General features: G+C 47.4%; 1 long non-coding RNA gene across 1 annotated transcript; it reads left to right on the top strand.

Moving 5' to 3' along the window:
• Nucleotides 1-4,209: 4,209 nt before the first annotated feature.
• LOC117436700 (uncharacterized) lies at nt 4,210-13,298 on the top strand. The gene is made up of 3 exons (XR_004550039.1): nt 4,210-4,250; nt 5,559-5,683; nt 8,376-13,298. It is a non-coding gene; the product is annotated as an uncharacterized lncRNA (long non-coding RNA).
• Nucleotides 13,299-14,646: the final 1,348 nt, after the last annotated feature.

The following is a 14,646-nucleotide window of genomic DNA, read 5'->3' as shown; positions in this document are numbered from 1 at the left end:
TCACACATATAGGGTGGTCCTCGAAGTGTCATCTTCTACCATTTCTTCATGCAAGGTATTTAATGCAGCTGCTTTTAGAGGTAGAAAAGGAAAAGTTAATGTAAGAAATGACTCATGCTAAGATAGGTGGCTCCTTTATTCAGAGATGGGATGAAGGGGAAAAGAAGCTACTTCTGTAGTGTAGAAGTAATCAATACCAGTTAATTTTAGAGGTAAAGTAGATGGGTGGTTTTGGAAAGCCACAGCTCAGGGTTCTTGCATTGGTGTCTTTAAAGTGGAAGTGATGTACTGGAACACGGCTGATGAGCAGGGGGCTGAGCTCGCACTGGATGTGGTGGCCTGGCTCACAGAGTTAATGGGATTGTGCTACTTGTGCAGTGAGAATGAAGGACAGCCCACAAGAAGCTGCTGGTAGACATCAGCCATGAGATGGAGCCTGGCATTTAATTAAATGGAATCAAAGGTTGGGGTTTCCCTTCTGCAGATAACAGCATCAGGATCCTCTCGTGGCCACATTGTCTTGGGTTTCCTTCCAGGTGGGTATGGAGCTTCTGGGCAGGAAAAGCTGGGGTTTCAGAAGTGGTCCATGTGCTGCCTTCCTGTAGAGGTGTAACTGGAGGACACAACAGTAGCTGTGGGATGGAGGAGGCCTTGGGAAAGGGATGCGTGTGCTCTGATACCGTTTTCACTGCTTGTGGTACCCGAGAGCTCCTGAACTCACTGCAGCAGGGGCAGAACAAGGAGAGCTGCGTTGCTGGATCTTGTTCCTGTGTGCGGATGCTCTGTGGCCCCACTCTGGTGTCTTCAAGGCCATTCCTCAGGTCAGGCATTCGAAACTCTTATTTTGTGTGCAAACAGGAAATAAATCACTTATGGGGTATCTCACTGTGGGCATTGGAGAACGGGAATGCCAGCTGCCATAAATGAGTGTAACGACAAGGCAAGCGTGCTGGTAGACCTGCAGGATCAGGATGTGGCTCTATAGACACACATCTCTGCATAGGGGTTACTGAAGGTAAGTTCTAGAATGTGGAAAAGCATTAGTCCAAGGACTTGCATTGGCACAATGATATAAACAAGTCACCTTGGGGTAAAACGGAGGGTTTCTGCTCTGTTGTTTCCTGGCCAGGGCTGAGTACTGAAGGTGGCTTTTTGCTCCTTTAAATCAAAGGCAGTGGCTCCCCAGCTTCTGGCTTTCAGACACCAGCAAAATGCCTTCCCCTTGTTTCCATCTGCAGCTTGTTCCAGCTTTCCTCCTGTGAATACAGCATGTCCTTACTCAGCATCTCCAAATGTGAGGGCAGCACAGGTGGGACTTGGAGCTAGGGCTGGGAAAGGGATTTCAGCAAAGGGGATACTGCCTGAATATGATTTAATCTCTTTCCTACAAGGAGCTGTGTATTTTGGCAGGTACCATCACTTCAGCAGAGACCAGAAACCATTTGAGGGTTTCAAGGTGAGCACTGGAATGAGTTCTGCCAAAGGCAAAGGGAATAGAGGGAGCAGGGTCCATATCCTTGGTACCACTGTGACCAAAACTGGACCATGTCATGTTCAGGTGCAGCAGGCTCACGAGTGAAGGTCATTGAGCACAACAGTGTCCTAAGGAGTCTTCAGGAACAGGCTTGGAATGAACCAGGCCACCTCACTGAGAGCATCCAGCAGTGAGGAGCAGAGTAGAAACCAGCCTGGTGAAGCTTGTTTGGGGTTAAAACACACCTCTAATGCCCTCTGAAGCTCTGTTTTGGATGCCATGAGCACACCTGGTTCTTCCTTGTTCATTCATAGCAATGAACACGTTTTAGCCCTTCTTTCAAGGTAGAAGAATGAACATTAAATGTGTACCTAGCCCACAGCCTGTGTCCAACAGCAGCTGCCAAGTGCCACAGTGCTTTTAACCTCCCTATTTATTCTTGCTTCAAGGCAAGTAATAGTGACTTCAAGTTGTCCACGTGGCTGTGACAGCACCGAAATAAGCCCATTGCTTAACATATGTAGATGTTCCAAACCCAACAACAGAATGGTCCTCTCTGTGTATGGATGCCTCCAACTGTCTGGTGAATGTCAATGTCTTAAAGTGCTTTTAACTGGTTGCCCAAGCAAAGCTGTGTTCTAGCAGCCTATGGATGTGTTCCTGGCTGTATCCCCTGCAGCATCCAGGGTCTTATCTGCTGCTTCAGGCTCTGGAATTCTTCATCTCTGGAGTTCCAGAAACAGACTTTGTTCATGTTCTATGCATTTAGGAAGCATGTATTCCAAGGTGGGTTTTCTTCTGCCTTTTGCCTAGAGCACAGTGTTAGGCTTTGCTATACTTGATTGTGAGAAGTGGAAGGAGTTAATGAAGTACAATCCTTTGTGTGCACAGGTTTGGGGCAGGAGGGATTCATAGTCTATAGAATTTGCATGAAAAAGGGTGTTTCTGGCTGTCTTTAACATTATTTGATGTATTTTCCAAAGGCTTTGATGTGGAGATTCCTTTCTCACAGTGCCCCAGGATGCGCAGACGTGTTGTTCCTCAGTACAAATAACTGCCTTGGCTGTGCTGTAATGGTGGTGTAGAAAATCCAGCAGGAATACTATTTAGGATCACCTTCTACAGAGTTCCCTCTGATCTTCGGCAAGCGGTAGATGCAAAGGATCCAAGAGAGACCGGAGTGCTCAGCCATAGTCCTCCAGCAGGAGCAAAGAGAGTGATTGAGCAATCCATATGGAGCATGAAGAGCTCTCCATATGTAAGTCCATGCCCTCATGCCCCTGAAAGAAGCTACCAGTGTAGATCAGGCACATGGAAGACCCAAGGAAGCATTCATCAGCTCCGGGTTTCCCAGCAGGCAGTGAAGCACAGAGGAACTAAGGAATGCCGATGATCCAGTCGGTCTCCACTTGCATCTCATTGGGGTTATGTGGTGTCCGTCAATACCTTGCCAAGCAGGTTTAATGGGGTGGAGATTCTGGGCAAACTGGTGGGACTGGAAGCAAGCAGCACTCTTCTAATATGAAAATGGAGTCAGGCTCCTGCCTAAAAAGGGGAATTATTTGCCTAATTTCCCTTCAGATGCTCTAATATGCACATGGGTCCAAAGGTAATTCTGTGGCTGTTTAATAGCTTTTAGCTGGTTAAGATGCAGACCTCGCAGGTGGGGGGGTTAGGGCATGACAGCAACGCATGGCTGGGAAATCAGGTAAGTGGGAAACCTGTGAGGGGGAGTTTGTTCCATCTAAAACCTCTTCTTTGTGGTTGTTTCCAGTTTCATTCCTTTGTGATCTGTTATTTCTATGGGTGATTCTTGAAAAGCTGCTGTTCCTGCATGTAAGAAGATGGGGAGAAGCGGTTTGTAATGTCATTTTTTAAGCATATATATTCCACAATGCCCAAAAACCAGGATGGAAAAGGAATCCTCTTTATCTGTTCCGAGCTATGGCTTGGATCACTGTGTCTGCTGGGAGGCTGTGGCTAACCCAGAGCTGGGGGGGCTGCCGGCTTTGGAAGCCTTTGCTTGCAAAGGTATGGATTTAACGTCTCAGCCACTATGGCTTCTCCCCAGGTATTTGAGTTAATGAACAGAAATAGAAGGCAGATAATTTGAAGCCACCTGTAGTAAAGCAATTTCCTTTGCAGAGCAGATTTCGCTGCCGTCTCTCTCTGATTCTGACTGTGCTCCCTGCGGAACCCAAAACCTCAGCATCCAGGGTAAGATCTCAGCAGGCAGGAAGGGATCTGTCCATTTAAACAGCGTGTAACTGGTTATACTGCTTGTGTTTGTAGGGTATGGAAAGTGAGCTCACAACCTGGGGGGGGGGAACCCCAAAAAGCACTTTTTCAGTCTTTTCCCCAAATGAATCCATTTGGGGGATTCTCTTTGAGCAGACTTCCCCTGGGTGCCTCTGTTCCAAGGGCTGCTTGTGTTATCCATAGACTTCCAGGTATTTAAGATCCTCATTCTGACGGTACCATGTGTAACAAACTTCAGTTCAGGAGCTCCTCAAGGGCATCCACGTTTGACACCGAGCTCAGGGTCCCAGTGTTTGCAATGAAGCGTTTTGCATTTCAGGTGCTGGTGGGAGCAGAGGATCTGTAGTCAAGAGATCCCTTATGATTCAGGTGTTCTAAGTAATGATATAACTGAGCAATCCCTATGATGCTTCTTGGTTTATTCCCTGGATTTCTTTCCTATAAGCCCCCCGCATCCCAAAGTAGGGACAGGCCCTAGCAAAGAGGAGGAGGCACCTGCACTGATTTCCTCACATGGGTGAGTTCAAGCTGGCTGCTGCAGGCTTGTGTGAGGCCATAGATCTAGAGCTGGCCACACTGAGGAAGGGATTGATGGAGAGCAACCTGCTTCCTTTTGATTGCATGTTCTAATTGAGAGAGTTGGTGCAGCAGATGGGGACCAGCCATGTCTATAGGTCTGCAGTAAGAGATGCTGATGATGCCCAGGATGACTTTTCTCTGTGCAGAGCTGGGTTTGTGCCTCCACAGCAGTTACATGTGTCACTGCTGCATCCTCTCCAGCTGCAAGTCCAGCCCTAGCCAGTTTGGTATTGACAGATACATCACTAGGGTGTCTCTAATGGAGCTGGCACCACTGACCGGAAGGGTTTGTTCTCCCCTTGGGGTACTTTTGGCTGAGTGATGCACAGCGATGATGATGGTGGGAGATTGGGTCATTGTTGGAGTGTTTCCTCCCAGGAAAGAGCTTGTGCCTAAGAGCTCAGCTCAGTCTCCCCTTGGGCAGGTTCAAGCCATTCCCCTTGTCCCAAGCCCCTCTCCAGGTTTCCTGCAGCCCCTTTAGGCACTGGGGATGCTCTCAGGTCTGCACAGAGCCTCCTCCAGGCAGCCCCAGCCCTGCTGGGTACTGCCTATTTCTCAGTCCTTGTTTCCATCACCCTTTATGGAACCTCTGCTCCATTCTTCCACCTTTTCCCTGTTTTGGCTGGAGCAGGCTCTCCAGGGGTGCGTTTTGTACCCATGTTCCTTTGGTGTAGATTGGCCAGTGTTAGGAGCAGTCACCAGCACAGCCAGGAAGCAGGGCGACAATGAATCCCCATGGTTAGGCAGCACAGAGCAGTGGGTCTGTGGGGGGTCACCGGCTGCCTGTGAGTTCCCTCTATGTCCCACCAAACCTATATCCTAAGAGCTCCTAAACACCACTTGTTCCCTACCAACTCCTGTTGAACAGCACAGAACACTTCAGAACACCAGAGAGAAAGCAACAAGGAATTCCCAGTATAGACAAACTTAGGCTTGGGGCCGGAACAGATTTCCTGGGACTTAATGGCATCTCCGTGTTCCTGTTATCTGAGATTCCCGATTTAGCTCCGAGATCTCGGAGGGGTTCATTTGAACATACTCTTTATGAGTGCTTGAAAAATGTCAGGCATATGTTTGTCAGCTCCCGAGCTGCTTGAAGCACAATTATGCATGCGTTTAAGCATGGTTGTGAAGTGATTTCCTGAACTGTATCAATAAGTTTATCATCATGGAATTACACTGATGTGAGTTTTGTGAATGAGCCGTGTTTGTTGCCAAACAAATGGAGTTGGTTGTGTTGCTACAGAATCTGGGAGACAAACCCTTTCCATACAGGACTGCAAAGGTGGGATGGGCTCTCCGTGATTCATAGCATTGCTTCCATTGAATGAGAGGAAACCAAGGAGCTGGAACAAGAGGCTTGGAGAACAAGTGAGTGTGGGTTTCATTTGGGGGGGTTTGGGTTGTTTCTGGTTGGTGGGGTTGGGTTTCTTTGTTTGAGGGAATTGGGGACCCCTTTAGCACTGGAGCTGCTCTCAGGTCTCCCCTTCAGGAGCCTTCTCTTGTCCAGGCTGCCCCAGCCCAGCTCTCTCAGCCTGGCTCCAGAGCAGAGCTGCTCCAGTCCTCGCAGCATCCCCATGGCCTCTGGCCTCGCTCCACCAGCTCCACATCCCTCCTGTGCTGCTGCCCCAGAGCTGGATCAGGGCTGCAGGGGGTTCTCCCCAGGCAAAGGGCCCTGTTTGACTTCCAGACTTCACCTGTTCCCCTTTGCGATGCTTTGATGGTGTCATTAGGTCCATCCAGGTGCTGTGTTCGGAACCTCTCTGCTTCCCATTGGAGCTGCTCTTTGGCCACAGCTGCTCTGGTTCATTCCCTTCCCCATGTGCTCATCCTGCTGCTTCCCATTCCCGGCTCCCAGTGCTGGACCACCCTGGCAGGAGGGGGAAGAACGGTGCCTTGGGTGCCGCAGATGGGGAGCGGGGCCAGTCCCTTGGCTCCTGTTTTGAAGTGCAGCCATCAGAGCACAAGCAGGGTTGTAGTAAATGTGTTCTGAAACTCAAAGAGATCTTCCCTTTCCCCACGTGTTTCCCACTTTGCTGGGTTTGCAATCCCAGCTTCACAGCCTCATCCAGGTGCCTTCTGCTATCCCAAATGCAGCGAGTTTCCAAGCACAAACAGGAACCGGAGCCTTTTCCTGGTGCAGAAATCCCATTTTCACTTGTGTGTCTCCATTGATTGCTGTGGGACTTCTTACACCTCTGAGCAGCTACAGGTTAATGACACACAGCCGTTAATGCTGTAGCAGGTTAAGAGTGTCCTGTCAAACCATGGAGAATAAATCCTGGATATAAGGGAATTGTCCAGAACTTTGGGGTAAAAGAGGCTGCATTTCCCCAGGGATTTACAGGGGCTGCGATCCTTAAAGTGCCCCAAATAACTTCCCCTTTTCCAGCCATTTCCAGTCCTTCCCTACCCAAACAGGGATGCTCTGCTCCCTGTGCTGCTGATGGCTGGAGCAGGAGCAGGAGGTGCTGATGCACTGAGCTCTGTGAGCGCAGCCTTGCCCTTGGCTTCGCTCACCACCTTCCATCCCTCCGGCTTGTGTGGCTTTGGGCTTCCCCCAAACCTCTTTGATGCTGACAATGTCTTGCATTGAAGTCCCCCAGAGAGGCAGCTTCCCCTTTGCTCTGCAGTTTGCTGTGTGTCTGTGTCTGCTCTATGTGCCTTTTGCCTCTACCACGTTCTAAACACCACTCATGTAATGCATTGAGCATCTTCAGTTGCTGTCTGCCTGTGTGGGATGGCTCCTGCTCCCCTGCTCTTTTGGGAACATCAGAAAAGGGGGAAAAACCCTCTTTTAACCAATTTCCTGACTCCCTCTAGAGGATTTCTTTCTGAGCCCAGGAATAGCTCCACAGTGGGAGAAGCTGAGCATCCCATCACTGCGCCTGCCCAGCTGGGCTTCAGTGCAGGCTGCATCCTCCCCGCTTCCCACAGGAATCCCAGCTTTCATTCCCTCTGCTCTTGAAATACAGATGCTCACAGCCCATTTTCCCTTAGGCAGTGGTAGATCCCTGCCAGAGCATCCCACTGCAGCCATTGCTGCCCGTGAGCATCCATGGTGTGATGTGCTCACTCCTCTGGACCAACCTTCCTGGGACTACCAAGCTGAATTTCACACCTTTCCAATGCCTTCTCTCCCATTGCATTGTGAAATCCTAATGTCTCATTTTCCTCCCCTTCCTCTATTCCTCTCCTATTGCTGTCCATTGTGGGTGATGGAGAACGCCATGGAAGCTGAGCAGAGCACTGTGGCTGCTTTGCAGAGGTCACAGCAGGACCTGGAGACCTCTTTACCAGAGCATCCTCTGCAGAATGCTGACAGTGCCTGTGCTCTGTAAGGAAAGATGCTCCGGGGCTCTCTGTGTGATGGCTGCTCCTCTGACACATTGAATCGACAGGGGATTTATTCCTCCTATTTCAGATGCCTTATCTCCTGGCACCATTCAGTACCATTATCTTATTTAACCGTTTCAGATGTGTTCTCTTATTTAACGGGGGAAATATTGCTGGCAATAGTGGGAACGAGCAATCCGGGGCTGCTCTTACTGCTGCTTGTGACACCATTTCTCAGGCTCTTCCTCGGCAAGCGGCTGTGGATGAGGCTAATAGCTGCATTATTGCTGCACTGAATCACTCTCAATTTGATACAGGTTGCAGCCACCTCTAATTCACCCTCTTATTTCCTAAAGGAAATGTTAACCAGAACGATCACTTTAATAGCAGTAGCTAATGGTGGGCAATAGCATTTGATTCCTTTAACATACTCGGAGGCATGAGAGAAGTAAATCACGGTGTAAAGGACTAATGTTGCCTCTGGTCCGCTGGCCACGGGGTCAGGTGTGGGTACATGGAAGCACCTCTCTGCTTCCCTGCTCCCACATTGATCCCGTGCTCTGTTCTTTGGGGAGCCAGGTCCCCTGTTGCAGCCTTAGCCCATACTGTGGGGATAGAGGTCCCCTGTGCACACTAAATGCAGCACATCCATGCTCAAAAGGCTCTGCTCATGGAGAGCTTGAAAGCAGATAACAGTGTTTTATTAACATGTGCTATTTCCCTACAGGTTGCAGGTGATTGCAACCCCTACAAAGCACATCTGTGCTGGGATGCTGCGTGCTGCATCAGTGAGGAGGATGATGCCAATCCAATGTCCTGGTTGGAATCTGCAGCCTCAAAGCCTGAGATTTCCCTTCTGAAGGTGGCCACCAAGTTATTGTGGAGCTGGTCCCTGGGCCCACATTCCTGGTTATTCCCCAGGAACCCTGATGGTTTGTGCTGTGCTCTAGTCATGGCACTGAGCACCTAAAACCAGGTAGGAAGCATTAGAGTTATCTGAGGAGGGGATGCTGACCTGCTGAGCTACACAAACAGTTCCTCACTGGATTTGTTTCACTGGAAGTAGTTGGTTATGCCCTGAACCACCAGCATCTGTGCATTGTTGTTGATGGAAGTGATAACTCAGATCAAGCCTCTTCTTGCTTAAACCAAGATCTTATCAAGAACGATGTTGTTGGAAGTGTTGCTTGGAGGCTGGTGTGTGAGCAGGATGGGGAGTGGGCTGGAAGGGCAGGTGAGATGAGGGAACGCATTGAGGATGCTGTTACCAACCTGAGGAGAGCTTTGTTCCAGCTCATGTTCTTCCATATCCTATCCATCAGCCCGTGGGTTGGAGGGGATTTGATGTAACCCCGTGGTTAATCATGCGAGTGCCTGCAGGAAGCTGTTGCTTGTGTTCGTTGTGCTGCAGAAACCACCTTTTCCCCTTTGTGCTGAGCAGTGGCTTGTTAGAGAACACCAGAAACCTTTATATTCTTGCTTGGAGATTGGATGGACTACAATAAATCCACGGCCTTTTCACAAGTCTTCTCTATACCTTTTGATGGTATATAGGTTTTAAATATGAAGCTATTATGGAAAACCTTACAGAAACCATAATACTCATCTCTGCCTCCTGTGTAGCAGTAAAGCCCCTAAATTGTCTCCATAAAATCCTACCTGAATAAACTGCTAAAACACTCTTCATGCAGGAAGGGAATGCAAGAGAAACCTGGTAAAGGGCAGCTGGGACCTGGAACCTTTCCTCATGTGTATGTTCTGTTCCTGGTGTGGCAGAAGTCATAGGGCTGTCACTAAGAGAGCCATAAGGGACACTTGGAAAGAGCAGAAGGCACTTGCAGATGCCACCAGAGTCTATATTAATTCTATTCTGTTGGCATTTCACTTGACTGCAGCATCTATAAGCGTTTTCAGTTGATACAGAGGAGGGAAAATGCCTTTTTACACATGTAAGAAACCACTCCATAGGATTGCTGTGCTTTGAGTTCCCCATTGGCAGTATTCAGTGTGTCAGCATCCTTGATGCGATGGCAGCGGCTGCTTCATCTGGTGCACCCATGGGCATGAGGATGCAATGTCAGCCCCAGCCTTGCTCCTGCACCGTGGGGAGCTTGAGGGGGCTTTAAAGGCAGCTGAGCACAGATCAATACCTCTTGGTCCTCTTCCTCTCCTTCCAGTTCCCATCTCTGCTCCAGAGGTGACAAATGGCACTGGGGAACCAGAGAGGTTTTCTGTTGTCTGGGTCACAGCGTGGGCTCAGGGTTTGCTGTAAGTCCATGGGCAAAACTGGTTAATCAGAGCTCTTCTTCCACTGTAAAGCCTTTGAGATCCCTTGGATTTTCACACCTCCCCATTGCTTCAATAGGAATGTGGCTGTAATGTTTCCCCCCTGTTCTCAGGTTGGGTTTTAGTCCTTAAGTTGTTCATTGAGATGATGAAACAAGAAGACTTTGTGCTATTGAAAGCACTGTGTGAACATCTCTGAAATCTCCCTTGTTAGAGAGCTGATGATGTGAGGCAAGTCCTTTGTCATTGAATGTCAGGTTTCTAGTGTGGTTTCAGCCTACCTCCAACCACCATTCCTTGTGTGGATGCTGTTCTGTCAACAGAGCTTTAGCTCAGAAGGCTACAGAGCCTTGCTTGTGATGTGTATTGAGGTACTGTGAAGCCTCGCAACAGACAGGAGAAAACCCGAGGTCCATCTGCGTTCTGCCAGCAGATACAGGTTTGTGTAACGCTTTAGGTTGGCTTTTATAACTGTGAGCATTGTCTGCAGCTTGGTTTCCTGTTCCTGATTAACCAGCTGTGAAATCCTCCTTAGTTTCCCTTGCCTCTGTCTCAGGGAACACAGGGTTAGGAAGCAGTTTGAGGTACGGCACAGCCTTGCTCTGATGCTTCAGGCTCACTGCTGCCTGTGACATTGTTCCCTTTGGGTGTCTCTTTAATCTGAGGGACTTCCCAAAGTGCCATTGTCAATGCTGTGGACCATTACGCATCCATCGCAAGGCTCCCAGTGCAGGAGCAGTACAAACCCCTGCTGGCATCTCACACATCCTTTCTGCTGGGCAGGTTATTTAATAGCTGAGGTGGGAACTTGCACAGCTCCTTTCTCCCTCAGCACAGAGCAGAGCTCGGTTCTACATCGCCTTTCATGTCCTGCTTCCAAAGCTGCTCTTTTGTATTGCTCAGGAGGGACCAGTGGGATTGCCTGGACTCACACAGTGCCAGACTGGGGCTGGCTTGATTCCTAATGTGCTCTGGAATGACTGGGATGAGCTCAGGTGGAAATCAGCCCCCCCATCCCCTAAACCTTTTAGCTTCTGTGAGCACTTGAATGCCTTCAAATACATACCTATGGGTCACAAGAAGTGGGGCACTGGGGAAGCAGATGGGTCATTCTCTGCAAGGTTCATAATAAAGCTTGGCACATTGCTTTGGAGCTAGTTGGGCTGCATTGAGTTGCTAGACGGGATGCTTCAACACAGCATCTTTATTAAGGTGCTACATGGGAAAAGAGCCCATTTTCTCTTTGGTTTTAGAGGTTCTGATCATTCCAGCTATGGAAGGGAATGCTTGTTTGGGAAAAATCCATGCGAGGTTCAGAGGACTCCATGCAAAGTGAAGCTGTGGCTGCCCCATCCCTGGCAGTGCTCAAGGCCAGCTTGGACACAGAGGCTTGGAGCAGCTGCTCCAGTGGAAGGGGTCCCTGCCCATGGCAGGGGGTTAGAACTGAATCAGCAATAGGGTCCTTTCCAATCCAAACAGTTGGGGATTCCATGTGCCTCTCTCCAAGGAAAAGGCAGGAAAGCAAAGCCTGAATTGAAGTGTTCTGTTGAAAACGTTCATTTGCAAGTTGGATTTTGACATTTTCCCACTTAAAAAGCCTCTGTTCTCCCCCATGGAGAGCATTGAGAGGAGAAGCAAATTTATGAGTTGTGAGTATTGAAAGGAGGATGTTCACAAACACACTGGGTTTTTTCCTTTGGCCTGGTTTGATTGCTTCAGTACTAAATATAGCAGCCTTAACTTGGAGTTTCCAGGCCTTTCCAAGCACGATGTTTGGTTTAAAGTTGTTCCTTCCACCCCAGTTTTTTTGCCGTTTGTCTTAATTTGAACCTAAAACATTCAGTGTGATAATATATGGTGATGAATATTATCACTTCAATGAGCTGCGAGTCCTGATGTGATTGAAGCTGGGGTTTGTGTTTGACAGGTGATGGTGCATCAGCCATCCTCGTCTGCTGAGGTTTCAGCTGCAGACACAAGCAGGGCTATAGTCCATGGTAAGAACTTATCCTTGCACAGCAACAGTCTTCAGCTGCACATTGAGGGATAGGACCTCGCTCAAACCAGTAAGTATCCCATGTCCATTATGGAGTAGAAACTGGGGGTTTCTCCAGTGGCATGGGAAAAACACCATTTCAATGCGGAAACAGAGCAAACAGCAGGATTCTATGATTCACTGTATTATTCCTCCATTCAGGAAAGCAGGGACACCATCTTGTATGGCAAAACCAATGGATTCTCTGTAAATAGGATTATAATTATCCTAGCAGAAGTGCATTTGTAATGCAGTTTGTTTGGCTGTAAGGTGAGCACAGCACATGTGCATCTGATGCTTGCACGAGTGCACAACCTTACAGCTCTTTAACACCTATCTCAAGCAACTCCCTCTAGGACAGAAGCAGCTAAAGAGGAGGAAGCCTTGAAGAGCCTCATGGACACTGCAGTGAGTATATTCATCCCTGTGTGAGGATGCTGAGGCGCTTCCAACCCAAACCATCCCATGATTGCATGAGTAACGTGAAGTGTGCCCACTAGCATGGCTAGCTCAGCCCTCCATTGGTGCCCCCACTCTTAATGATACCATTGATGCTCTTTGGTTCGAAGAAACATGCTAAAAAGCAAAACCAACCCCTCAAAAACGTTTCAAAGAGAAGGAAACCTACAGCACCATCCACTTTGACACTTCCAGCTGTCCCAGATATATATTCCTGTTGGTTTATGTGTTTATGAGGCTCCTCAGCTGATGACAGCACTGCAAGAGTGAGCCTTCATCTTTCAACCTGCTGCCACTCAAAATAAGACTCTTGATACATGGGTTTAATGAAATCCTTGGAGAATGTTTAAAAACATTAATATTAAATACCACAATTAAGGCTGAAAAGCCAAAATCTACCAGCAAGAATGGTGAAAAAGGTGGAACATGAAGCTCTGGACAAGGTCCATTTGGGAATGGTCAAGAAGTTACAGGTAAAGAGTGTACCTGAGAGTGTTACATAAACCATCTCTCAATGGGTGTGTTGGATGGGCTGGAATCTGGGAAGCACTAGATAATGAGGGAATTTGTAAGAGCAGTGTTGTCTAATGCTGCTTCTACTCTTCTGTTTCCATCTCTATCCATTGGGTCTAGGAGAAACTGGGAAGAGATCTTTGATTAACCTGCTTCATGTTTTTAGCCATCAGTTATATCCCTGCATTGATAGTTATGGTGAGACAAACATTCCAGCTTTTAGGAATGGTGCAAACACTCTAATATCTGGGATATTGTCTTTCCTTGAGGTTTCAAAGGTTGATTTCCAGCTTGGTCAATCGCCAAACAGCTCTAACTGTATTTATCCCAGTAATTAAAAGCTACCATTTTAAATGCTCTGGCTCATGCCCGTTATTTGTCAATGATGACCTGGATCATGGTGTTCCTTTGGATTTGCTTTGGGTTTTGCTTCAAATCTCAGAAGGCTTCTGTCAAAAACTGTTCTTTCTTGGGACTTCTGCAGGGTTTGGGCTGAAAAATGGAGGTTTGGGGGCTTTGACATAAAGATGTTTTTAAGCTCAATATATTCACTTGTTCCGTATCCAGGACACACTCCTTTATTGCTTTCTCCATTAATAATGAGTTTATAGCATGGTGATACATATATCTCTTATATACAGAGAGATACAACTTGCAGATCTTGATGGATTAACACCAGGTTAAAGAAACTTGATGCAAAGATACATTTCTTACTTTCTAATATAGTCATTATTTCATACATTTGGCATATCCAGTTCAAATGTCTTCTTAAAACGTTTTCCCTTCTGCCTGATGAAAATGAAAAGGCTTTTGGCTTTAAACTATTGACTTTATAGCAATAAATATACACACATTGTCTATCTATCTATCTATCTATCTATCATCTATCTATCTGTCTATCTATCTATCTATCTATATCAAAAAGCATCATAGAAAGCCACAGAGAGGGGCTTTTAGTAATCAAAGCTCCCCTTTAGATACTGGAAGGTTCCTGTGGACAACTCGATGCTGTGCATCTGAGGAGCCACATGTTCTTTTCTATTCTTTGGTTGATTTATGGGACCCGCTGCCAAAGTGGTTCCAGAATAACTGGTTAATAATGGGGATGTCACAACCAGATGCTCCTTAATGGTGCAGTTGAAATGCTTTTTGTCTTCATTTGACGTGAAAAGCTTTCTCCAGGCTGCCTTGGCTTCAGCCTTTAAAAGGGAAGACAGCATCACTGTGGTCACTGAAGGAAGGTAAAGCCACATAGGCGGGAACCCGCAGCTGAGTGAAGAGCACTGGATCTTGGAACAAACAAGAGTGAAAGTGGCATCAAATACCTGATTGCAGGTGGGTTTTAGTATTAAAACGTTATCATAGATGATACTTCAATGATTTTTGGCCACTTTTAATACAATTTAATCATCTTTGCTTTCCTCTTTGTAGAAACATTTAGGTAAAATCTGAGCAGATTTGGGTCTTTGTAGGTAGAAGTTGCGTATTTTGTTAATATGTGCATCATTGCTTGCCTCAGTGCAGATATCTGAGAGCTGCTAAGGACAGAATTAATGTGATTGTCTTTTGAAAAGGGAATAAGATCTTTTGAGGAGGATCCTGTAGACTGGTACCCATGGGCCTGGTGTAATTCTGTATGTATTGAGCTTAAAAGCACTGCCGATTACAGTTTGTGGAGTCACAAACTGGTAAATGTGTTTAATGT

This window comes from Melopsittacus undulatus, chromosome 9 (assembly GCF_012275295.1).
Source record: "Melopsittacus undulatus isolate bMelUnd1 chromosome 9, bMelUnd1.mat.Z, whole genome shotgun sequence".
NCBI lineage: Eukaryota > Metazoa > Chordata > Aves > Psittaciformes > Psittaculidae > Melopsittacus > Melopsittacus undulatus.
Note: the sequence above shows the minus strand (reverse complement) of the source record. Positions and strands in the feature narration are given on the sequence as shown.